Source organism: Gavialis gangeticus, unplaced genomic scaffold (assembly GCF_001723915.1).
Source record: "Gavialis gangeticus isolate Ggan-Ray unplaced genomic scaffold, GavGan_comp1, whole genome shotgun sequence".
Taxonomy (NCBI): domain Eukaryota; kingdom Metazoa; phylum Chordata; order Crocodylia; family Gavialidae; genus Gavialis; species Gavialis gangeticus.
This window is the reverse complement of record NW_017729033.1, coordinates 81943521-81969137: the sequence shown is the minus strand read 5'-3', so window position 1 is coordinate 81969137 and position 25617 is coordinate 81943521. Positions and strand designations below refer to the sequence as shown.

At 39.3% G+C, this 25617-nt stretch overlaps 1 long non-coding RNA gene across 1 annotated transcript in view; it reads right to left on the bottom strand.

The window, feature by feature from the left end:
• Positions 1-15324, bottom strand: part of LOC109303694 — a 17504-nt gene extending 2180 nt beyond the window's left edge. Inside the window, exons 1-2 of the long non-coding RNA XR_002099172.1 lie at positions 15231-15324; positions 4898-4904 (exon numbers count right to left, since the gene is read on the bottom strand). This is a non-coding gene — a long non-coding RNA (uncharacterized LOC109303694). The remainder of the gene's footprint in view (positions 1-4897; positions 4905-15230) is intronic.
• Between the last annotated feature and the right edge of the window lie 10293 nt (positions 15325-25617).

Sequence of the window (25617 nt, the reverse complement as noted above, 5' to 3'; positions counted from 1 at the left end):
GGTGAAATTAGTTTCTTCATTATGGTTGGAGTTGGGGTAGTATTCTGTTACAATTAGATGCACGGTTGGAAATGGGATAGTATTCTGTTACAATTAAATGTAATAGTATTATGTAAAATGAGGTTGCTTAACGTGGGATGGATAGTTCACAGGCTCTTCACAGGTCCTGTAAATGCAAGCATTTTCAGCAGAGAAAGATGGAGAATAAAATAAGCTGCTAGTTTTGGCACAATGACAGATTACATATGTGTAGTGGATAGCCCATCACCAACAATTCTTAGAAAGGCTATTTTGTGTTATCATGTTGCAATAGCCGAATGCACTTTTTGCTTAAGTTGGGTCTAATCAATAGAGTAAAGAGTCTACAATAGACTTTTCTCTCTCTATCAAACAAATATTTTGGCATTGTTCTATAAACATACTTCACAATTTTCTTCAAGTCAGAGCTCTGTGCAAGTTTGTCCAAATCTGCCCAATTCTGAAGAGCAAATTTACTGGAAGGAATATCAGCAGCCATAAGAATCCTCTCAAGCTCACAAAAACCAGAACAATATTGCTTATGTAGAAAATATGAAGCCAAAACTTACAAAGTCAAATGCATGTAGCATAATGATATTTGCACTTAGTATATGTAAAATTATCTCCTTTCTCCCTTGTTTTCTTCTTCAGAAGAAAATGAAGCATGAGCTGTCTTGAGCAGACTGCAGAAAACCTAACATGGATATTCATATTCATTCTTGAGCGAAACTCATTAAGAGGGTGAAGTTACATATTACATTTAGATCATACTAAATCTGTAGAATGTTAAATGGTGTTAAATATAAAATGTGTTGTGGGCAGTCACACGTAAAGGGCTAATACCATTTCTGCACAGCTCTGACTTACCGCTGAAAGGCTGGTGAGCAGTGGCATGGCTAGGAACTAGCACTCCTGGACTCATTGGCGATGCTTAGGGGGTGCATGTGGGTGCATGTGCACCCCTGAGCTTGGCGGTGCACCCTGTGCAAAAAGCACCACCAACACTGCCAGCAGTGCTTGCAGGTGATCACCCCCTATGCCACTGACACTGCTAGTGGCATCTGCGGGTGGTCCCTGATCACCGCTGGCCACCACTGACACTGCTGGTGGTATCTGTGAGCGGTCACTGACTGCCAGTCAGCACTTGCCACCCTCCTGCCACTGCTTACACCACTGCAGCAGCTTGCAGGAGATCCCTGCTTGCCACCACCATGCCCTCACTGCTGACACCGTTGCTGCCACCTGCAGGTGGTCTCCATGCCCCCCCAGCCTCCAGGGGCACGCAGCATTCATGCCTAGAGTGTATCCCTGCTCTGAATGTGAGGACAGAGCTGAGGGGGAGGGAGCTGGGCACAGTTTATCCTAGGTTGCTGGAGGACTACAAATTGCTTGTTTTATCTCTGTAGAGCAGACTGAAATTACCATAACACAAGCTAGGTAGCATGACCCAGAGTTAACCTTCACCTGAAGTGGAGTAACTCCTGAGATGCTCAGAGCACATTTAGCATGAATTAAACTTTAACCTGCAGGTGCTCACATTTCACTTAAACCATCTTAGTATGGTTTAAGTGCAACATGTAACTTCCCCCTCAAATTTTCCAGGTAAGGTCATTTAAATGACTGTCAAGCACAGTTTTGTTTTGTTTTCCCCCTGAATAGATGTTCTTATTAGGCATGCACCTAAATATTTTTTTAAAATCCCAACAGTATCTATAAGGCAATCCTAAAGTCAATCACTAATCTTTGAGGTATGCACAGACCATGTGCATAACCTGAAAATATTTCTTTTTTTTTGTTTGTTAGTTTGCCATAGACAAAGTCAAGGTGAAATATATTTAAAAGGCCAATAATTACCAACAGCTTTGAAATGAAGAGGGAATGGCACGATATAAAATTCATAAACTTTAAAGACAAATAGGATAAAAAGGATTGAAAAAGTTCATGTTTAATTGATTTGTTCATTTTCTATGTGTAAAATTTATTCAGAGGGCATAATGCATTTTTTACTATCTCAGATGGACAGTATTATCTCAAGAATTAATAAAATTACACAAAGCTTCAAAAAAGTGCAATAGACCAATATTTTGGTTGCCTAGTGACCTGATTGCTTTTCAAACTAAGAAAAAAGAAAACAAACCCTGTATTGTGTATTATATAGTGGTGAAATGTATACATAAAATATTACCTTAGCTGACTGGTATGTGCAGTTCAGCCAAATTCTTCATTAATTACACTTGTAGTGAACAGGAACCCAACATCATTACTATAACAACTAGAGATATTGTGGATTTTTTTCCACTAGGTCTTAAAAGTGATGAATACTGTCTACTGCATTTTTTCAAATGTTTAGATTGACTATGACTCTGATGGAAGAATAGCAAGTTCAGCAGCTACAAGCACAGCCATAGTGAAACACAACACACATGCAATAGAGAGACATAATTTATTTTTTTTCCATGAAAACAGTGAGAAATACAATTTAAGATCAGTTCTTTGTCTACCCAGAGGCCTTTATGGTTTTTTTTTAAAACTTACAATGAATTACGATATCTGTTTAGGAATCTTCTATAGCTTCCTTCATGAAATATGTATTATATACATTTTCTCATATTTACTGTTGCATTCTTTGTCAGCATTGTAATATTCTTCTGATTCCCTAGTCTAAAAATCTCAGAAATTTAGCATGTTAAAACTTCATATTCAGACCAAAGCCAGACTAAAAACACTTCCATTCCCTTAATACTCATTTTTATTTGCATACATATGTTTGCATTAAAGCAGATTCATAAAGTCAATTTACTGCTATGTCACATGCTATTAATCACTGTTTTACCAGATCTAAGCAAATCTTGAGTAATGGAAACAGACCCTCTTAGCAAGTTTACTGAGACTTGTGCTTTGTATTTACTTGAGTGAACCTGGTTCAATTACTACTACCCAAGATGAAAATGATGTTAAAATACGTGGGTTAGTGTTGGGGTGCTGTTGTACCTGTGGTGGTCCAGAAAAATGCAGGTCTGATTGAGGAAGGTTATGTGGTACCCAAAAGCTTCTTTATGCCCCTCCCAACCTACCTTAAACCCACAAAAATCATTGTTTCTACTTAACACAGATGCATTTCAGCCCCCCAGTGAGTCAAACCTCACCGATTTGGGCTGATTCTTGCTTTGAGGTTTAAGTCCCAGAAATGGAGAAACACTTAAGTCAATTCAGATTGGCTTTTGTCTGTTTCCATTAAAGTTCCTTTAAATGAAATTCCCCGTTGACTTACAGAGTTTGCCAGTCTTCTGAGGACAAAGCAAACGCTAATTTTGTGGCACAATGTGTGATGCTTGTGTTGTGACCCAAATGATCTTACAAATGCTTTTTTCCCCCTTGAAAATTGACTTGGATATTGCTAATTTTAGCAGGCTTTAGATTTCAGCCAAACCAGCAATCCCTATAAATATGTGGTAAATATAAGGGTACTCCGAGCCATTACAAGGAAAACTTTTCATTTCAGTCAATAATGCTGTTTTCTCTGTCATTTTGTTTTAGTGTATAGTAATTATCTATGCATGAAATAATCCATTTCACATATTTCTAACTTCAGACAAATTTAGTAGTAGCAAGGGTATCATTCAGCTGATCAGAAGATGATATATAATTGCTTGTAGGGACAGTGAAATAAGCATTTAAATAAATCGTTACAAAAATAATGATCACATATACAGATATCAGCCCTATGCTTATCAAGATGAGAGCTTGTGTTGCAACCACAATTAACTTTTGTCAATTGTTTTAAATTTTTTTGTGTCATTGATTTGAAATTTGATTTTATACGTTGACACAGACTGCTTCCAATATTAACAATTTACAATTTCTACCAACTCTGTTTTTATTTTGGTTATAACAAGACTTCTTAGAACTGGAATTAATAAAAAAGTGAAACACTTCATTCTGACTGGCAGTTTTTGATCAATGTATGTGGCACAAAGGCCACTTGTGCACAAGTTGCAATTCTGTTTCCATAACAGTGTGGTCCCATAAGTGTGTGTATGGAGACTGAGCTCACACAGTATGCTGTATACTAGTTCGGCACATACACATTTAGGTACACGGACCTATTCTGGACATGTATCGCTGTCCCAGGCCTGAAAATGCACGTGATCCAAAACCCATGACTTAGGGGGTGTATGACAAAGGAGGAGGGATTAGTTAAGGCATTTGCCACAAAAGAAAGTGACACATGTTCCAGCCCTCCCCTAACTTTGGTGAGGTTTGGGACATGCATCTCTTACATACCACCACAGTGCTCTAACTGCCACCCAACAGGCTGGGAATCACCTGACCCCTGCCTCAGCACTTCTTTTGAAGCTGACTCTGTGGGCAACTGAGAGAGGGAGGTATATGGGACTAGGAGGGGAAGAAAAGTCGAGAGGGTATGTGGTTAACTGGAATGAATACCAAGCCTGGAAAGTAGCAATCTTTAGGTTCTAACCTGGCCCCTTGCCCCTCATGGGTTAGAAGCTTCCCTGCTGCAGTACTCTTGCTATATCTTATCCAATGACTTTTAAATGCATTCCCTCAGCTACAGTAGGTATGCTGAAGAGAAGTCTGTGTGATACCTAACTATTTTTTTTGGTTCAAACACTGTGCTGGGAAGTCAGAGAGATACAGGTTCAAACCCCTGGTTGATGAAGTGAGCCTGAGATTTCAGCTTCCTGGGTGAGTGTTGTGACAATACTTTTCTTGGTGCTAAAATATAGAAGGATGCTTCCCTGCATTATCTTTTCAGGAATTTATGTGCATATAGTGTCCACTTGGGACCATAAGCTATGTGTGTAGGCTTAGGCATCCAAAGCATGAAGTGGAGGCTAAAGCGAGCTGGGTAGATAACAAGAAAACTGATACTGAAGTGCTCCGAGAAAAACAGAATTACACTCAGAGGGTTTTATTTGGAACACAGAGAAAATGACACAAAAAATAATTTTCTAGGAACATTTAAATAAGCAAAACTGTTCTTCCTTTATGTATGAACAGTTTCTCTTCTTTGACATTTCCTTGGTTAAAAAAGTGATTGCTTTCTTATAGAACCTTACAGGTAAGTACTAGATTGGAATTCAGTGATTACTGAAATCGCTACAACTTAAAAAAAGACAATGTAGTTAGAGCACCAGTATGGTTCTAAGAGACCCGGTTTGTAATCTTAACTCTGTCTCCCACCTGCCTTTGACCTTCAGCAAATGGACTTAGCTTGTTGTGCCTCAGTCAGCATGCCTACAATTAGTTCACCTGAATTTTCTGCATAGGAAATTCAGGTGCATTAGACTGGGCCCCCACATGCATCTGTACATATGCCCATTGGGAATAATTTGGTCCTAACAGGAGAAGTTCAGTTTAGGACATGTCCTGCCCTGCTCTGCCCCCTGCAGCAGCCAGGGGAAGCAGCCCCAGGCTGGCAGGGTGCAAGGGAGCTGGTCCAGATCTCCACCCAGGAGGGGCGGGGAGTGGGGGGAGAGGGGGGGAGGGAGAACTGTCCCATTGGTCCCAACTTCCACTGGAGGCAGCATCCCACTGAGCTCTCCCCATCCCCTGTGGTCCTCTGCTGCCTAGGTTGACTGGGACAATATGCTCCTGGTCAGCATCTACACATGCATTTCAGTGCATTAGATGAATGCAACTATTTCTAGTACCTGTATCTGCATTAGGTTAATGTACTGTGCAGTAATTTCTGCACAAATGGAAACACTGATGCTTTACTGCGCATTAGATTAGACTAATCTAATACACAGTAAAGCTTATCATTCAGATGCACCCATTTTCTCATTCATATACTGATATTTGTTGACTCCCTTCATACAATTTCTTGACATCAACTGATGAAAAAATGTTATATAAATGAGATTTAGATACACAAGACACCACTCACAAAAATCATTGGGATGATTCCTTTGAGTTTGTTTGAATTTTGTATCAAGCCTCCATAGAGGTACACATAAGTGTATATTAGAAGTTGCCAACATGTTTAAATAATCTCTGTTTTCTCAATTTTATTACTATTGTATATACAATGTAGTATGTTTAGCAAAATGTTAAATATATAGCCTTTTCATAGCCTGAAAACTTCCAAGTTCAGTTCGACAAATTTCTACTCAGTAAAGTTTAATTGTGTAGATATTTGTTAAAAAGCATCTTGTCTTCATTGCATAATTAACTTGACTTTCATCCACACAACATCCCTGCGTGAAAGTGAATTTAATTTAAATTCTGAGAAAAGTTTCTTTAGTTTTTATAGAATTTTCCCATCTCTCATCTAAATACATAAAACCAAAGAAAAAAGTGAAAGTATTCAGTTTCACACTTTATGTCTTGTATTTGAAAAGAATAAAAATAAGGGTTTACTACCTGTCTGCTGCTTGTTAAGTAATAGCCAGGCGTGGTGGTATACATTAAGGACAGAATATGAAGTCCAGGCTTTGAGTATCATGACTTACATTCTTTAATTACAGTCTTTAATTCTTTAATTTAATTTGTTATTTACCTTGGGTTAGATCGTGTGGTAGGTGGATGACTGGTATACTGTGTTTCTCCCAGCATGTCATCTTGTACTCCATAAACTCAACTTTTATTCTTAAAAAGTTAGTCTCTAGATGTTATGGTTATCAAAAAACCTCATAAAAGTAAACTAAGTGTGATCCATTCAAGTGAGGACTGCCAACACCTGAAACCAGCTCAGTATCTCTGAGATGTGTGAACTACCTAAGGGCCTTGTCAGACCTTACACTGTAAAATGGGAGTAGAACTGGTGGGAGTGGTGGTGGGAGTCTGGGCTGCAGTTTTCACTCTTCCGGATGTCCCTGGGGACAAGCTTCTTTGCTCAGCACCTCTGTGCCCTGGCATCCCCACTCACCCACTGCCTCCTGAAATGCTGGAGGACCTCAACTTGGGTGGAAAAGCTGTGGAGAGTAGCTGCAAGTTAATGGAACAGAAGTAAAATTAGGAGGATTAGAGATAATCCTGCCGTGGAGTAGTGTAATGTTAAGCCTAAAAACAACTGTTTTAAGCCACTTAAAAGGTGTTAACATGCAGCCAGTCAGGGGTAAAGAGCCCCAGAAGCTCCCTAAAATGACCATGTAACAAGGTCCTATTACAATCCATTAAAATATTAACTAACAAGCCAAATGATAATGCTTTAAATATCAAAGGTAGTGCCTATTTCACTGGTAATTAAGCATGCAAGAAAGATTATGCAACCAGAGTTCTGCATGGTCAACTGTGTAATAATCCTATTTTGGCACCAAAGTATTTGATGTATGGGAGTCTTCCGTCAAGAGAAAAAGCCAGGTGCCATTGGTTAAAAATGAATTTGTAATCACTTAATAAATAGGTAAATAATTTTATCTGGGAATGGTATTTTGATATACACAAGTATTTCCATTCCCACCTTTTCTTAATTTAATTTTTTTAGCTCCAAGGTTCACATCTGCAAACAAAGGGCAATTTTCTTGCATCACAGTAATGTTGGGAAGATAAATTCAATAATATTTATGAAATGTTCACATTCTTGTTATGAAGCTAAGTGGTATATTGATGACAGACATTTTCTACTGGGTGTTCACTGATGAACCTGCTTTCTTGGTTCAAGAGTTAGACAGAAAAATACTGTAGATACCACAATGGAATGATTTTGGAACTGCATGAAAGAAGAAGAAAAGACAGACACAGCATAATTTTCTGTTCAGTAGGGCATACTATGCTACTAATGGTTAAGCCTTCTTGTTCCACTCATCATTTCCTAGCAGCAGCAACAGCAGCAGTTCTGTGACTCATGATTTAACAGACTTTGGAGACTTCTGCCAAAAATAGCTTCTATGCCTATACAGTCAAAGGCTGAACAATCAAATTCTGCCAAGGAGTAGCACTACCTTAGTGAGTAAGAAAGAGTACAAGTTTTTAAACCATCTACCCACTTAGATATTCAGACAAAAGGGGAATTCTTGGCCTGTTCCTGTCAACTTAACTTTTGAATTGCTAAGTTGTCCATCATGAAGTTTAACATGAAATTCATGTTCAAAAACGATGTTGGGAATAGCAAGGACTAAAAGAGCAAAGAGCAAAACTAACAGAGCACCTGACATTTTTATGCTGAATCTATAGCACTATGAATTCATTATACATATTAATAGCTTTATATGCATTACTTAATGCATATAAAGCTAATGGAAATATCTGTAAAAAGAGGGTGGTTTCTCATACCATTTAGTTAGCTTTTGTCCTGGGTGAGGACATCCAGACGTGCATGGACATTTTGTTCCCCAGGAACAAGTAGCGGTGGCACACCTTGCAACACTGCTTCTTGTCCTCAGGGAACACCCATGCTTTGCTCGCTTTGGTGCGCGGCATGTTGCCCTGGGTGGCATAGGGGAGGCTGGGAACAGCATGTGCTGGCCCTACCAGCTTTACCTGGGGCCCTAGGGACCTTCTGGAGCTGCAGCCATGGCAATCCTGCCAGGCAGAGCCTGGCTAGCAGCCACAACACAGCTCTGAGTGGCCCAGCTCTGCTTTTTAGACATGCAAGCTGCCCAAGTGTACACTATTCCATTTTTTTTCACCCCACATTTTTGTTTACCCCTATGTCCAGGGGTTAAAAAAACCTGTGAGAAAAAAACCCACAAATGGAGCTGCACACACTCAGGCAGCATGCCCTTGTAGCATCGAGAACTCCAGACTGTGCGGTACATGGCACTGCAAATGTGTTTGCAGCACCACATACCACATAACCACACTTGTCTGGACTCACCTGGTGTGTCCTAACTTGGTCCATACTGCTTTTTTATTCTATTCCTGTTAGATCTGTTTGAGCCTTGGTCAATCAATCTGTATTAAAAATGTCAACCTTCTTTTTCTTATCTGCAATATTTTCTGTGTACAAATATAATTGCTTCTAGTTTCTCTTCCCTTATTGACCCAGGTGGGCAAACTAGTTTCTCCCAATGTAAGGACAGGAAAGGGAAAAAGTCCTGTGCTTAAAACAACCTTGGCTCTATGCCCCTTTGACCTCAGGACCTAATGAATCATAACTGACTGACGTGAGTAATCTTAAGAAATAAATTATCAGTCTTACTTTCTAGGGCTTCAATCCCCTCCCCCCACAAACTACAGAATTTCTTATGGTATTCACTGAAATTTTCTTCCATGTAAAGCTAGAAAGATGTTCCTGGGCTTTAGAAAAAATGCATGGCATTATGATAACACTTGCATCACTAATAGCAATGGGTAGAAATTTACATTACTATTTTAGGAGGGTTCCCCCCCTCACTGGGAAGGTGGATGAATTGTCTCATGACTGTTTAATTTAGTGCATTTACAATGTACTCTTTCTACATAGGGCTCATTAATTTCCCCTGCGATTTAACAGCTACTCCATCTCTACGGTAACTAGTGAATAGTCTGAGATTATTTATGTTTCTGGAATGAAATTCAGCAGAATACAAAGTTTTCTTTCTTGGTATTCTTCATTGTTTGCATAACACATACTTCCCTGGGTAGATGAGCATGTTTTATAATTCAGTGTCCCTGGAAAACAACAAGGATGTTATTTATGGAGAAAAGGATTCACAAAACTTAAACTCATGTTTTGAGTTTATAAAATATTCTTTAAAGTCTGTGACATTTTGCTGAGCTTCAAATATCACAGGATTCTTTTCAAACTGTTCTCAAAACTCTTATGTTCTGCTGATCCAGACTAACACCCTACTGTACTAAGGGATTTGTTTGTTTGCTTTCTTTTGCTGGTGAACATAGTATAGTCTGCTATCCAATTAGATTGCCGTAGTTGTCCTTTCTGAAGAAAATGCATGAATCTAATAGGTTTTAATCTATAGTGTTCATTAAGGACACATTCTGATCTCTCATTGATATAATCCTGAGTTCTCCACTAACATTTCTTAATACTCCTGTAGAGATCCAAATCTGTTGCGCTGAATAGGGTACATGAAAAATGGGTGTATATTTTAGAATGGCTTATTTACCATTAATTTATGGCCAGATTTTGCTACCCTTAGTCAGAGAAAAGAGCACCTTACTTCTCTGTGAATAGCCCTACTGAAGTCAATGGGACTATTTGAAGAGGAAGACTGTGAGCCTATAAATAAGGAAATGATAATCTGGTGCTTTCTTAAATAATAATTTTGATCCCCTCAAGTCTTCCACCTTTTTTCTTTTTTCTTTTTTTTTGAGATTTGGTTTCAGCTTCTAATTAGCATCAGATTTATTTGGTAAACTGGCAAATCTTGATTTTTCTCTCTGAATCACCCCACAAAGCTCACGATTAGTAGCTTATACCCTCAGATGCTATTTTCTTTGATTCTTTGATTCAGTGGGGTTTGCACATTTTTATCCATTTGAGAACAAGATTTGTGCAAACCCACATGAGATTTACATTATATGTACGCCAGTTTCTTAATTAAAGGGAACTTGCCATTCTTCACTTCAAGCTTTCCACATTTCCTTTTGCGTATCAAAGTTGTTTTGCGCCTCAGGGGTAGAATATATAGCTGCAAAATAAAGCTGCACTTTTTGATAGAGCAAGAGGAGATGGGGGGTGTGCTCTGTCATGTAACAGTTTTCTTGGTATACTAAAATTAAAGTTGCCATATTCATTTTATGTAGTTCTAGTTAGTGTTTATTTGGAATTTTTAAGAAGTTACTTTTTCTCTATAGATATTTGTTATTGAAAGCTATATCACCTCACATATTTCATCTGAATCCATAACTCTGGTTGACTTCAGTGGGCCTTTACTGAAGCTGGTGAATATTCTAAAACTTAATCCTTTTGGAAAATCTGTTCAATAAAACTCTATATTCCATTTGATTTACTGATTCAGAGAACATGATATGTTGACAGAAGGTTTCCAGCTGTATTTTGAAACAGTAGCTAAAGAATTTTACCTCCCAAACCTAGGTTTAAAATATTGCTAAAATTCAGTTACTCTATTTGGACACATTTATAATTGATAAAAGTAGTATAATATGGACAGAATATGAAGGAACAAGGAAAGAAGGAAATTTAATTGGAGGCGGGAGGGCTCAGTTTCAATGCTCCATCTGCTGCCTCTGTCTAGAGGCATGTTTGGGATTTTTTGTGTTTGTTTTTTTATTGTTCAAGATCTGTAAGTAGAATGCATACCAGAAATACTTGTGAGCCTGAAAGCTTCATAATGTCCCAACAAAATTGGACTAATTCACTTCAAGGTACCAGCTAATATCTCGAGCTTCAATATCCTAGCTATAGAAAGGGAGTATTATCAAAAATGCTTCCTTGTCTTCATATTCTTGTAATACCATTTAATGTCTCAAAACTATTTTAAAAATAGTGCCAATAGCCTAATATTCATAAGCAGCTATAACAATGCAGTTACAGCACATTTTTGACAGAGGAAAAACATTCAAAAAGGGAACCAATTATATTTACAAGCCTTCAAAGTATTATTGTAAACTGTGTAAAGAAAAACTAAAAAACCTATAAAAATAGCTTGACAATGTCTTTCATAGCTTTAATAGTGAGAGACCATTAAAAAAGTAACACTTGCAGATGCCATGATGGTAGATACCTTGAAATTACTAACAATGCGAGATAAACAGATGCCTAACTAGAAACAAGCATAAAATACATATCAGCCAGGCTCTGAATCCCTGTTTTTGTTCCAGAAAGTGGTTTGTCAAATAAATGGAAAATAGGCCTCTTGTGTTAAACAAAGTTTTAATATACATAATGAATGCATAACTTTAATAGTTGCAGCTGCTGATCCATGGTAGAAACAGCACATAACCTGCATGCAAAAAAATTGGAAGTGCAAAGTATTAACAGTGAATTTAAGATGGCTATACTTGTTCAAACAGTACTCAATCTATGATTGCATTGTTGAGACCTTTCTGTTTCCCACATAATTGTGTTCTCCTAAATTAAAATGAATATCCTTTATTTAAAATGCATGCAAACCTTACATAATGGTCTACAAATTTACTCCAGATGCATACTAACTGCTAGAATAAGCATTTCAGTATACGATTTTACATAATACACTTATCTGCTTCATTTGGCTATCCCCATAAACTCAATACACTCCAAGCATAAACAGGTTGTTAAGTACATTTAAGGATTTTAGAATGAACACCAGAGCTGCAGTTATCATTAAAATGAAGTGCTGATATTGGAGCCAGGCCACACAGAAGTGTATACTGAGTACTGTACTAGAATTTTAATTCTTCCCTTCTCTTAGGCTTTGGAGTATGTATGGATCTGATATGTCTAATTGGAACCTGATATTTGAAACCTGAATGTTAAAATGTCTATACATACTAATCTAAACACATGGTCTATCTGAGCAGGATGGGATGATACTATACATACTTCAGCTGACAGGTCTTAAATTCTTCTGATTTTTTTTTCTAACTCTAGATTAGGAATGCTGGGCATCAAGTGCAGTGTCACACAGAAGACTATGAACTGACATCAATGTTCAGAATTAGCTGATTACAAAGCACTAAAACACCAATGCTTTGTAAGAGAAGTCATTATCACACAGTTCCACTGAACATTCCAGATTTAGATACCAAAATGGTCTTTACATCCTTCAGTGACACAGGGGAATGTAATGAGGGAAAATAATACTAATCGCAATCAATATGAAGCATCACAAATTGACAGCATAGTACTCGGGTCTTTTTTGCGTCTAATAACCATCCCATCTCATATTTTAAAAACTGTCCTGCTAATTGATTCCTAAAAATATGCTACATATAATATTTTTCTACAAATGACAATTTTAAGTGACAGACCACAAAGGTAAATGCTATAAAACCCCCCACTTATGAATATTTAAAAAAAAAGTCAGATATGAAAACACAATGCTTAGACAAATTAGTCTTAATTTCATATAGTTTTCAAAGATATGCAATAAATAGGCAAAGCAATAAGATATGTGTGGGTAACTGAAACTACCTCTCTATTCCAAGATGTCAAGATTTATGGCTGTGGAAAAGCAGTCTCGCATCATAGTTATAGCTTCTGTCTTATTTGGATTTCGGGTGGAAATCCATTCCATTTTGTGAACTTCAATGTCAGTTTTTCAGGCTTATAAGTCATATTCTTGCCATTTATGTAGGGCTTATGAGTCTATCATCTCTCTGGTATGGATATGTAAGCATGCTCAAATATTAGGTGCTCAAATTGAGTATGTGCAGTAGGCTATGAACTCTGGGTATATGCTTGACTACTCATGTACAGACCTGAGTTGATGTCCCAGGAAAGGTATATGGTCAGCAACCCTCCTGTGGTTTAGTTCAATAACTGTGTGCTTAGGGCTCTCACCGAACCAATCAGAGACCTAGGTCCTGGGATTCCTTGCTCAGCATGGACCTGTGTTACTCTGAGAGCAGTGTTCTAACTAGACACAGAACTCTTCCTGAAGATGGACCTCTGCACAGCCATGAGAGGAAGCCATGTGGTATCAGGAAGGAAAGAGTAAGCTAGAGAGTGTCTGACAGAAAGATGGCTGCTGCTTTGAAAGAGGCCACACTACACGTTCTAGCCTTGATATTTGTTCTGTTGTGCACTGCTTTACAACCATTTTATACAATGAGTATTTGATACAAGGTGCAATGGCCCAGCTTCAAAAGGAGTACTGGAGAATGACTAGCACCCAATATCTGGTGTGGTGCTTGAGCATCTTTTTAGGAGTTCAGAGAGATGCAGGTTTAATTCCTTTCTAGGCAAGGAAGGACTCATAGATTCATAGATGTTTGGGTTGGAAGGGACCTTAGCAGATTGAGTCTGACCCCCTGCCCTGGACAGGAAAGAGCACTGGGGTCAGACGACCTCAGCCAGGTGCATGTCTAGCTTCCTCTTAAAGACCCCCAAGGTAGGGCACAGCACCACCTCCATTGGAAGTCCACTCCAGATTCTGGCAACCCTTACCGTAAATAAGTTCTTTATGATGTCTAACCTAAATCTGCTCTCTGTCAGTTTGTGGTCATTGTTCCTAGTTACTCAAAGGGGTACCCTGGTAAACAGAGCATCTCCTATTCCTTCTGCCCCTACCCACCTTCCCCCAGTGAATTTGTAGGCGGACACAAGATTACTTCTCAGCCTTTTCTTGCGGAGGCTGAAGAGATCCAGGGCCCCCAATCTCTCCTCATAGGCTTTTGCCCCTCGAGGTTGTCCACATTTCTCTTGAAGTGCAGTGCCCAAAACGGATGCAGTACTCCAACTGCGGCCTGACCAAGGTTGCATAATGGGGAAGTACCACCTCCCTGGACCTGTTTGTCATGCACCTGCTAATGCATGATAAAATGCGGTTAGCTTTACTGATTGCTTCAGCTCATTGATGACTCATGTTCATCTTGGTGTCAACAATCACTCCAAGATCCCTTTCCATTGCTGTGCTGCTGAGAAGGTCTTCCCCCAGCCTGTAAGTCTGCTGGTGATTCCTTCTCCCTAGGTACAGAACCTTGCACTTGTCTTTATTGAACTGCATTCTATTCTGTTCTGCTTACTTTTCCAACCTGTCGAGATCCTTCCGGATTCTTTTCCTACCCTCTAGAGTTTCACTTTACTCCATAATTTGATATCATCTGTGTATTTGGACAGAGTGCTTTCCATGCCCTCATCCAAGTCACTGATGAAGACATTGAACAGCATAGGTCCAAGGACTGAGCCCTATGGGACTCCACTGCCCACATCTTTCCAGGTCGATACCAACCCAACCACCACCACTCTCAGTGTGTGACCCCTAAGCAAATTTGCTACCCACCTGACTGTGTAATCATCTACTGCCTGACCATGTAATCATCTGGGACTAGGTTCTGACTCTAACTACTTAGGTAGTGGAGCCTCCTCTGCCATTTTTCCAGGACCACACCTGCATAGCCATGTTCATGCCCTGCCAGTTCATAGTCTACAGTGCATGCTCTATCTATGCTTCAAAATGTACACATCCATAATGCATGGCTAAAAGAATTGCAAATTATCTGTGTAACAGGGAGTCACTGGCCCTGTTATGGGAATGTTAGGGAAAAGCATCCAATTTATTGAGAACTTTCTGTCTGACCCGTGGAACTAGGCAACAGATTAACTATTTGCCCATCCAGGATGCTAAATACCTGCTATGGACTTTGGTGAAGTGTCCATTACTTGCTGACAGTGATGAGGTGCTCAAGCAGATTGGGACAACAAAAGGCTTAATTGCCAATTAAGTCTTCCCGGCTGGCAGTGGACAACCAGAGATTGACAACAGCCAAGTGGAAACATTGTATAAAGGACTGTCGGTGCTTTTCCACAGGAGGGGAAGAGGAGCTGAGACATTAGATGCCAGAGACATCAAGCAGCCTGCGTGGAGGCACAGGTGATAAGAGAGAGATTCGCGAAGAATTTCTTGTTGAAGTGGTGAGCGTTGGGTATGCGGCCCATTAGAAGATGAATTCCTGATTCAGCCGGACAATTGCAGCTACGTCCAGATCTGTGACAAGGACTTTGCTGCTGTGAACTGATAAGCGGAGCGGGTTTGAAAATGCCCACCTGGTGAGTGTTGATTGCGGGACTGATATCTGAATCGGGACCTTGTAGGGAGAGCCAGCTGAGGGACCTACAGATGGCAGCTAGTGAGTAGCACTTCTTGTGAGCGGGCATTGCTGATGCTTGTTATTAAAACTAAGTGAGCGCTCTTCTCGTGTGGTGTCCTGCTTTAATCACTCCCATCAAAGTCGTGGCAGGAGAGATTGACACCAACACAAGGGAAAATGAAACTATAACATCTTGTTGTGTGCCTTAGAAGAAGAACACGCTCACCATCTGTAAGCAGCAAAACACACCACATACACAATTCTAAAATTGCCATTTAGGTGCAAAAAGGTTAATAAAATTCCTCCCTTATTCTACCCCGCAATGTATGATAGTACCTTGCAATGTTCACTCTATTTTGAAGGCAAATAAGGTTTTTTCTAAATCACAAATCTTTTATAAAGTGCCTCAGATGGGGAGAGATTATTCTTTCAGACTACCTAATCATTTTTACATTGTAAAAAACAAATATTTCAGCATTTGCCTTAAAACAAAATTGTCAGAAAAAGAAAAATGTATAGCAACAACCTTGCAAACATGGTGTGTCCCTGCCTAGTCAGGTATTGGGGCTCTCCTTCATCTAACTTACTTATTTTCATGTTAGGGCAAAATTACATCTACCTATCCCACATTATCCACCAGGAGGGTGCCTACTCTCCAAAGTAAATTCTTTATCAGTTAATTACTATGGTCTTTAGGTCAAGCTGTAATAACTCGTGCTTTTGAGCTTAGGAGGTGCATTGTTCCATCATCTTTGTGTCAAGCAAGAAGCAGTTATCATATAAGACTATATTTGTATGGATCGTCCCCATTGTTTCCATTATCAAGAATCAAGAGGCATGAGATTGTTTTAAAAATTGTATTTTTTTTTAATAATAACAACTTTGCCTCATATTTTCAAGCTTTTCTAGATAACTTTCAAAGATAGAAACTCATAGTTTTTCAGTGAAAGCTGAGATTATCATGCATCCTGTTAATTCCAGCAGTTGGATTCTAAGAAAAGCTTTATCATGATGTTCAAGACAGAATCACAATACTGGCAACATTCTAGCTTAAACCTGCTGGAGGAGCTTAAACCTTTGCTTAGGGGTGCTCCCCTAGCACTGGGTGAGTGATCAGCTTGGCCAGGCATCCTGTAGGAGGAGGAGTCTCTCCCTGTTCGCTCCTTTAGGACTAGGGGAGTGAGTAGCCCTGCTAGGCACAGTGCAGGGGAGGGGTCACCCCACCACCCTCCTTGTTCTTGCTGGGCTCTTACTGCAGCTGGCTGGGATGATCACTTTCCTGGTTCTGGGGGAGTAAGCAGAGGGGAGAGACATCATCCCCATTTCCCTCCCTTTGGCCAGGCTTTGGCTCTCAGCTGGTCAGAGGGAGGAAGTGAAGCTGGGATGAAAGGCTGTCACTGACTACCCAGGAGTGGGGCTGGCCACACAGGGCCCAGACAGACAGGTTGCTTGGTTATGGCTAGCTTCTTTGGCTGCCCTTAGCAGTTTCCAGCAGCCCCCAAATCCTGAAGAGCACACTGGGAGGCATGAAACAACACCCCCTGCCTCCTGACCTCAGCCAGTGCAGGAAGACATTGCCCCTCTCTCCCCCACCACCTCCCCTCCAAATGCAGAATGACTACTTTATTGGATTACCCTGTAACTTTTAGCATTGCCTTCCTGCACTTCTGTATGCATGCACAGACATGCCTTTATTGGGTAACAGGGAGTCTGGGATAACATGGGGAGATTGAAAAAACCCTGCAGAATCTAAGTGTAGAGGTAAGTTTACTTGGAGCTGAGATTTTTTAGCATCCATACTCCAAACAGTTCTGAAGTCATACAAACCAATGCCAATCCCATTACACAGACCATATAAGATTCACTCAAAATGTCAAACTCACACAAACTGGCCCTCATTTTTCCACAACTCAAGCAGTGATCTTACTTTATAAAATTGTGAAATAGAGAACTGCATTTTGTAAAGCACTTTAAGGTTCTGAGCTAGAAATTTCCTATAAAGTGTTGTTATTTGAATGGTTGTAATAAATGGCCTGTTCAGCCTTTGCAATACACCTGTGCTTGTCACATCAGTTTTCTCTGGAAGGTGTGAAGCCCTATACACTGGGAAGCTATTACAGTTCCATTCTTTGCTTTTTTATTTATACTAAGCTTTTAACTGCCATCACATACCTAGTACATACTTCTATAAAATTTATACAGAGGCACATATTCAAGTGTATGATCCATTTATTTAATTTCTTTTGCACTTTCTTACATTACATTTTGCTCTTGACCCTCAGACAATGCTCATTCCTGAGAGATCAAAACATTGCAAAGCAATCCAATGAAAATTGAATAATTGACAAATATGAGAATTGCAAAGTGGGTTTGTTTTTTTTCCCCTTGGATTTAAACACAAGATATAACAAGCATAACAGAACTGTAATTTAAAGGTTGATTTCTTTAAAAAGGGCCTCTGCCCATACATAACAAGCAGAGATTGCTTGAAATACTGAAACAAATAGACTTTAAAGTAGACAAAGCCACACAGTACATTTATTCTTTGTTAAAATACAGAGAGTGGAAAATAGTCTTTCCATTATCCTGTGATGAAACTGCTCTAGTGTCTCTCTGATAATATATTTCCTAATTGTACTGTATGAACTTTCCCTAGTTGCTCTCTCTTTTAAATAGCTTGGAGATTCAGCCAAATTTCTATAAGTATCCAAAAGCTCTAACAGAAACATTTTTCATATTCCTGCCAACAACATTGGAAGTTTCCAAAGAATCCTGTGCTATTTCTAGTACTTTGTGCTTCATATTAATATAGAAATACTCCCTCCTTTATTTAAAAAATAGTTATGAAAGATTCTTAGAACTCAAACCTTATTAAAAGCTCCCATTCTCCCACTTTGAGTAATAATTCTCCTTAGCACCTTTTTGGCATCTTTACCTACCTCGAGGATCTATATGACTAAAACTGACTGGCAGCTTATATGTGATCAACTAAAAATGGGCACAGTTGGCACCCCCTTAAAAAGCTATGTCTTCAAATAAAGTCAGTAGAGCTATATCATTTTTATCAACTGAGAAACTGGCTTTCAAATTGTAATGAGAGCTTTGGGTAAGACCACTTTTATTGTTTTATAAATTGTACCAAACAAAATATACACTCTTTTTAAAACAAATAATATAATCTGTTCAGAGTTCCTTAAAACTGCAAAATGTCTGTTGAATGTTTTTTATTGAATCCATTGGAGCAGGAAAGGACCATATAATAATGCCAGTAGTTTTATTAAATAAGTAATAATGCCATAGAGATGCAGGCATATAAATGCTGTGTGGAGGTGAATACATCATTGTCAGAGCTTTGTTGTTTTTTTTTACTGATATAGTAAACAAGGATGTAAAATTAAGTATCAACTGGTACTATGATTTTTGTGATATGGACAGTAGTCACAAGAAGGTGGACTGAGACTAACAACTTCTTTTACAGAGGTTGGTGAACAGCTAGCTATCAAATGCTCAGAAATTCTGACTATTGCTAAAAGAAGATTCAAAGCTGTGAAAACAGGTGAAAGACTTCATATACCATTTCCATTCAAGTAAACCATTCAGTACCCTCCTCTGCTCTTTTTCATTACATTTGGCATTTTTTAGATTTAGTCTTAGTTCCAGACTAATAGCTTGTATCTGTGGGCTGGGGAGATGAGACTTTACTGAGTTATAGAACATATTATTGAAAAGGGAACAAGTGAAAATGTGGAAAAAAATTAAGTGACATAACATTTAAGAAAGCTTGTTGTTAAAATCAGATTAATAGAATAAAGTTCAAGGTCTTGATCCTTATATTCAGAGATCTGCATTTGACTGGGCTAAGCTATCCAAGAGCCTCCCTTGAGAACACAGACCTCCAACATTAGCTGATTTCCTGAATAATATTGATACTCCTGAGAGATTTTGAAGAGAGACAAAATATTCACAGTATCTGCATCCAGCCTTTTGAACATATTCCTTCCAAGGTAACGATGCCCACAATACGGATCACTTTCAAAGTTATCTTGTTTCTTCACATTAGCTTTTCCTTACTTATTATTTCCTTTGCGTGCATCTATCTATCCACAAATATGTACAGATAAATACAAACAAACTAACTAATCAAGCTATTTTTATAATTGTGAGGGAAGAACAAAACAACCCAGTGAGATAGAGGCTGTTATATTGATTATTTTTCAGATTTGCATGAGCTGTCTTAATAATTTAATATTTACTGTGATGATACAGATAGATAGACAAATAGAAAAAAATGCCCTCTATGCCATGTGAGAGTCAGCATAATATAGCAGGTTAGTGTTAGGCCAATATATAAACCATCAGAAGACACATCTACAGGGACTAGCTTTATCTTAAATCCCCAAACACAAAACCCAGTTTGTAGTGTTAATATTATTTTAGGTGACAGAGGGCACATCTACATGAGATGCTTTACTGCGCAGTAGAGCAAATAACTACATAGTAAGTATCACTGTCTACATGTGCAGACCCTTACTGTACAGTAATCTGTTTTGGGGGATGGTGATTAGCAACCTTTTACTAATGACAGGTGGCCCCTTGCAACCCAGTCATTACTAGGGACTGACCAAAATTGTGATTGCATGATTTTCATGGAAACTGTGATATTGGGCAGACTCCACAAAAAATACAGGCTCTGTTCTTATCCTGAAAAAAAAATCCCAAAAATAAAATGCTGACTGTCTCTGGGAATCCAGCAGTCCTTGTGGCCAAGGGGCCTGAGGGGGAGAGGGGAGATGCCAGCATGGTAAGATGGCTGCTACCCCATTGCTTGCCACTGATTAGCTGTGAGAGCTGTCTGTCATATGGCCCTGTCCCCTCCATAAATCTGCAGTAAGAGGCAGAGCCACATGATAGACAGCCCTCACAGCCACCCAGAGGTGAGGGGTGAGGACGTATGATAGACAGCACTTGCAGCCCATCAGCAGGAATGGTTGGATGCCAGTAAGAGATAAGGCAGACAAGGTTCTTTGGGTGAATCTGATATCTTTTATTAGACCAACTTAAATAGCTGGAGAACAATTTTTAAGCAAGCTTTCGGGTTCAAAAACCCTTCGTCAGGCTAAGGAAGTTTCTGCAGTTGATGTGCGCTCTTCCTGTTCCAAATGTTTGTCTTTCTCAGCTATTTAGATGACCACTTACACCAGTAGTCTTTTTGAAGTTTGCTCATGGTCACTCATGCAAACTGTTGATTCAGGATTGGACCCTTGGCATTGTAAAATTTGTTGTCAAGCTGTTCACCCTCCCCTGGAGCTGGGCCCCAGTCACCTTGACTCGAGCTGCCAATGGTGGAAGTGCCAAGGGTCCAGTCCTGCATCAACTGTTTGCCTGAGTGACCATGTGCCTAGAGACAATGAAAAGAAGCAGTGTCATAATTTTAAAACAACTGGAAATATTTACATACCTTTAATTCTTTTCAGGGTCAATTCCATGGTAATCTTGACCACAAGAAAAGTAAATTATCACTGGAACCCTGTTTCTCTGAACATTCAGCCTATAATATCAGTAATGCAACATTAAGCCTGGCTCTATCTCAGTGTCAGGCAGCTCATCATTGGGCTGTTTTCTTTTTTTCTCTCTGGCACTGGATCTGAGAAGGAGAAAACTCACCAAGAGTTGGTGAGCTCCACTTGGCTGTGTGCCAGGCAAATCATAAAGCAAACTCTGATCAGTACACAGAATGTAAAGTACTTAACCTCTGATGGGTGTCTGATGGTTCAGAGGAATTTCATCTCTCTCTCTTTAAAGAAAAGACTTGAAACAAAAACAAGAGTAAACGTATTTAGTGTTCATGTTGAAGATGTGATTTATTTTAGAGGTTTCTTTACCTAATGTTATACAAGACAACATAAGGAGATTGTGAATGTTGAAATACTGTAATGTGAATGTAATGTGTGTAACAGCAGGAGGAACCAGGGGGCAATCTGCAGAGCTGCGCTGACTGTTATTTTGGACTGCAACTACCAGAAACCCCCAGGGCCTGTGGGGAGGGGGATGCAGGAGGTAAGGGAAAAAGGAAGACAAAGCTGTAAGTAAGGGGAAGAGAGAGCAGCCTGCATGTGGAACCTGGCCAGCCCTACACGGAGGAGTGCACAGTGGAGCTGAAGATCTCACTGCTTTAGTCAGCCAGGACTGTGGGCTGAATGAGCTGGATCAGACTTGGGAGCAGCTGGAAGCTGTTTCAGCACTCTAGGGACTAAAGGCTTATTTACACACACCCAAATTAAGAGGAAAATTAAGGTGCTGAGTGTATGTTACCACAATATTGATGTTTCTTTACCTTTTACCTGTTCCCTCCCTTTGACCCTAACCCTAATTTTCTATATAAAAGTGGTAACTTCTGTTGCTTTCTGTGCCAGTTTCTGGGGCTGCAGAATTGGCACAATACATATATTATCTATGGAGCAGCAGGCATATTTAAAACAAAACCCATTGTTTTGTTATGTATATCCCTATCTAGAGAAGATTTTTCTGTATTCCTGCAACAGAGGTGTGAAAGGAAAAGTATATACACTATAGTGCAGTAGGGCCCAAGCTTTCTGTGCTGCAGGCCAGATGAATGGTGTAGGGTCCATCCACAGACTGGATCCAGTATAGGGATTCAGTCCATGGGCCCAATCTAATGCAGGGTCTGCACTCAGGTGTGAACCAGTGTGTGGTCCCACCCCCCAGCTCATTTGATCAGGCTCCGACCCCCTACTACCTGGATTGGGCCCACTGCCCTGGACCCACATGTATTAATCAGGTCTGCCATCCCAGCCCCAGTTTGGTATACATCAGACGGGGCCTGCCAGTCCAGCCCTGGCCTCTTACATGCTGAACTGGGTCCACTGCATTGGCACTGGCTATGTACCTGCGAGATCAGGTCTCCAATCCATTTTGGTGCATGGGGCCATGTCATCTTGTCCATGAGGCCTGACAATTTGATACCAGGGGAACATTGGCAGCATTAATTGCCGTCACTTCCCCACTGCCAGATTTAAGGAACTGTGGATAACCCCATGGGCCAGATGACATGGTTCCAAGGGCAAGATCTGGCCTGCAGACTGGAGTTTGAGTACTGCTGCTACAGCGTACCTCTAGTGCAGGAGTAATGCCAGTTCTGATTCCCACTAGGAAAAGAGCTTTCAAAACATATGGCTTTAGAATATAAGACAAATTCTTCTTTGAAACCATAAATAGTCATGAATATAATAACAGAAAATATTTTAATATCTATTTTTAATTGAAACACCAAAGAAGCAAGTCTAGTTTTCTAGACTACAGTTTTAAATGTTTGAAGAGTTTCTTTCCTATTTGCATATTTTTATAAAGTTAGGAAAATAAAAATTGTAGAAGAAAAATAATTTGGGTTGTAAGGTCTAAGGATAGAAAACATCAAGGAGTGGAAATAAAACTCAAACTATTATTGCTTAAATTGGTTGGAGAAACAACTTATCTGTAAAGCTGATTAGAGTATCAAGCTCAGGCAGCTGCTAACCTATTCCATCCCTTGTAGCTATCTTACCTTGCATTATGTTAAAGAAAAAAACCCTGATAATTAACAGTATATATTCTACCTGCCACTTGTGAGGAGAGCTGTGTAAAATTCACTAGTTTTGTTCACCTTAAATTTGCTTGAAGGATTTTATCATTTTGGTACCATTTAGCATCCTATCAATACCTAATTTCCAGTCCAAAAAATTCACTGGTGACCTATTAACCCATTGTATACAAAAAGAACTGACAGGATAACCTATGAAGGAGGGATTTTTTGGCTGCTAGCATTATCCATGGTTAAGGGAAAGAGAGTTCTAAGTCACCAAAGTGTGAGCTGTCAGCTGTGTAGTATATTCCCTTGCATTAATCTGGAACTCTGTCAGGTCCACCAACATAAGCTGGTGGACCTGTGAGATAAATTCTGTGCTCTGGAAAGAGAAAGGACATTTTAAATCAATATTTTCTTATAAAACATGAAAAAAATGTGAATTTATAACTGTTTCCTGTATGATAGACTTATTCATTGTAAAAGGATTCCATTTTCACTTGTCTTCCTCTTTCTCTTAAAATACTTTATTGCTAGTATTTGCCATACCTCTAGTTTCAGTATGACTATGACAACATAAATGAATTAACTCTTTTTGTTACGATAAACTAAAGACTGCTGCACTGCCCTGCCTCCTACTCCATTCTGCAACTCAATCTGCTTATCTTTAGGGATAAGATTGGGTAGGGTTTTTTTTCTGAATTTGGCAAACAGAGAAAACTTCAAGTAAATTCATCGAAGTGAATGCATGGCCCTCTAAGTGAACACCAAAAAAAGTCATGGCTGAGATAAATCCAAATGAAAAACTAAGTGTTATAAAAGAATCTAAAAATTACTAAAAATCTAAAAGTTACTAAATTACTTATTACATCACAGGTCATAAATAACACAGCACATAATCTGGCAAAGTTTAGAATAATTTGCATTTATTACTAAAGGAGTTTAAAATGCACAGTAATTTAGTAATTACTAATCTAAAAAGGACTAAAACTGCCTTTAGAAAGCCAAATGGCACACATGTTCAAAACAGGCTTGTGCAGGGTAGAATCACTGGCAGGAGTGGAGCAGTGGTGGCCATTTTACAGGTAGGGTGGAAAAATCTGCAAAACAGCCCTGTTTCTATCAAAGGCCAAACATATGCTGGTTTAATCCAACCTGTGAGCCAGATGCTGTGGGAGGTCACAGATCAATTTTGCAGAGGATATATGACACTCACTCTAGAAATCCTTGTTTTTATTTTTGGCTATAGTAACAGGCACAGAATTTGTTCTATATAGCTTTTGGCCCATCTAACCTAAAATGGATAGGTCTAATGATCCAGGTGGAATTCCAAAATTTTAGCAACTGTTTTGACAAAAGGTGAAAGCTACCATGGTCGAAATCTTGGACAAAACCTCTAATTAACTTCAGGGGGATAGCATTTCCTGGGTTTTACTAAGTAAAGGCATACCAGCAAAGAATGGAAGCATCTTACATTGTCCTCTGTATTTTTAATAAGGTGCATATTCAGTAGTTGCACAACTCTCATTAGTGTCAATAGAAGCAGGTGTTAAAGACCACTCATTTCTTTCTGAGGATATAGACGAAAGTGATTTTAAGTGTATATACTGCAAAAAGCTTCGGCTCCAAAAAAATCCTTGCTGTGATATTTTGTTCCCAAAAGATCTACCCTAGAATTTAGATGAAAATGTACTAGTTGCTTTGGGAAAATGTATTTTGTGAAAATGGAGCTTGTCACATTAGGGTCAATTTTTCCAGGAGACAGCACTTAACATCACAGGTCATAAATAACACACCACATAATTTGGCAAAGTTTAGAATAATTTGCATTTATTACTAAAGGAGTTTAAAATGCACAGTCCTCACAGATTATAGTACACACAGGATGAGTCTAATATCAGAGAGAATACTCTAGCAAGTTGATAGCTGACCTAATATTTAATCTGTATGTCAAAAACTCTGGGAATTGAGACTAGAAGACCATCTAATATGGTAATTGCTAACATGGGTTATGTATAAGTATTATAATTAGATCAAAATAACCAGGGTTAGATCACTCTAAATGCCCACTCGTGCAGGTGTTCAGAGGGTTTAGTTTGGCCAAAAAATAGTGTGCCCAATCTAAGTTAGTTCGCCTCAAGAGGTACACTGATTAAAGTAGAGAAAGGGTTAGCTTGATCTAGGAAGGGGTTAGCCCAGTCTTGTGAATACTTGCATGCTTTCTCAGAACAACCCCAGGGCCAGGAAAGCCCAGCTGCTTGCCCCAGCCCCGGGGAAATGCTATTCCTGCTCCTTACAGAGACCAGGCTTTTTTTAGCCTCCCCCCATTTCTTCTCCCAACTAAGGACCCCCCCGCCACACACACACACACACACACACACACACACACACACACACACACACACACACACACACAC